This window comes from Octodon degus, unplaced genomic scaffold, assembly GCF_000260255.1.
Source record: "Octodon degus isolate 3935 unplaced genomic scaffold, OctDeg1.0 scaffold00075, whole genome shotgun sequence".
NCBI classification, from domain to species: Eukaryota; Metazoa; Chordata; class Mammalia; order Rodentia; family Octodontidae; genus Octodon; species Octodon degus.
The window spans coordinates 4,140,156-4,141,176 of NW_004524651.1; the positions used below are offsets into that span (position 1 = coordinate 4,140,156).

General features: G+C 39.0%; 1 protein-coding gene and 1 pseudogene across 1 annotated transcript in view; one reads left to right on the plus strand and one right to left on the minus strand.

Moving 5' to 3' along the window:
- Positions 1 to 1,021, plus strand: part of LOC105742807 — a 4,639-nt pseudogene that overhangs the window by 2,649 nt on the left and 969 nt on the right.
- The window catches only part of Yes1 (YES proto-oncogene 1, Src family tyrosine kinase), a 50,684-nt gene continuing 49,669 nt past the window's right edge, over positions 7 to 1,021 (minus strand). The window contains exon 11 of the mRNA XM_023720422.1: positions 7 to 135. The gene's annotated coding sequence lies outside the window, so the exon portion shown is untranslated. The remainder of the gene's footprint in view (positions 136 to 1,021) is intronic.

Here is a 1,021-nt window from a genome sequence, read left to right on the forward strand (position 1 = left end):
TACCTGGGTAGGGCACTCTCCCCTTGGTTACAAGTTCTGTCTGTAGGATTCCAAATGACCATACATCAGACTTTATTGTAAATCGACCATAAAGTGCAGCCTCGGGAGCTGTCCATTTGATTGGAAATTTTGCACCTTGTCTTGCAGTATATTCATTGTCTTCAACCTAAAACAATATTGGCAATCTAAAATACTGTTTTATTTGTGTAAATTAGAAACAGGGCTAATCTTTTGTTAAGAGCCCTACTTATGTGTCATTGGTATCCAATTTTTCAGACATACAAAGAACATGGGCAAAATGTTTAATTTTTAGAAATTAGAAAATCATTCAAGGAAACATCGGCAGGAGTATTGGTATGGTAGTGCATGTTTGTGATCCCAGCTACTTAGTGGGTTTAGGTAGGAGAAGCACAAATTCAAGGCCAACCTGAGCTGAGGCCCTGTCCCAAATTTGGTTTTTAGGGAGCTTGCTGGTTAGCTCAGTTGTTTAAAGCACCTGCTTGGGCAAACTTAATCAGGTGCATGGGACTGCAGTTTGATCCCCATGTGCACAAGCCACAACAGACCCGCCCTTCAGGCAGCCGGAGCCAGCTAAAAAAAAAGGCATTCCAAATTTGTTTTTGAAAGAGGCTGGGGTATAGCTCAGCAGTAAAGCCCTTGTCTAGCATGTGTGAAGCCCTGAATTCTATTCCCAAAATATTATACTATAAAATAAAATTTTAAAAGACAGGATGAAAGGATGAAGGATGGAAAAATGGAAAGGAAGGAAGGAAGGAAAGCAGGCAGGCAAGCAGAGAGATGTTCTAAGCCAAAAATATGGCTCATAATATATGGGTTATACAATCTGTAACTTCTAGGTAGTCTGGCACCCAGTAGCTGTAGCTATGAGCTGATGAGAACATAACTCTGTTGGGGTCTAACGATTACCGCGTTTCAACAACATTCTTTTTTCTATATTACAATAGCTCTTTGGAAATTTTTACTGTGGTATCAATTTTATTTATTTATTTTTTTTAATTTT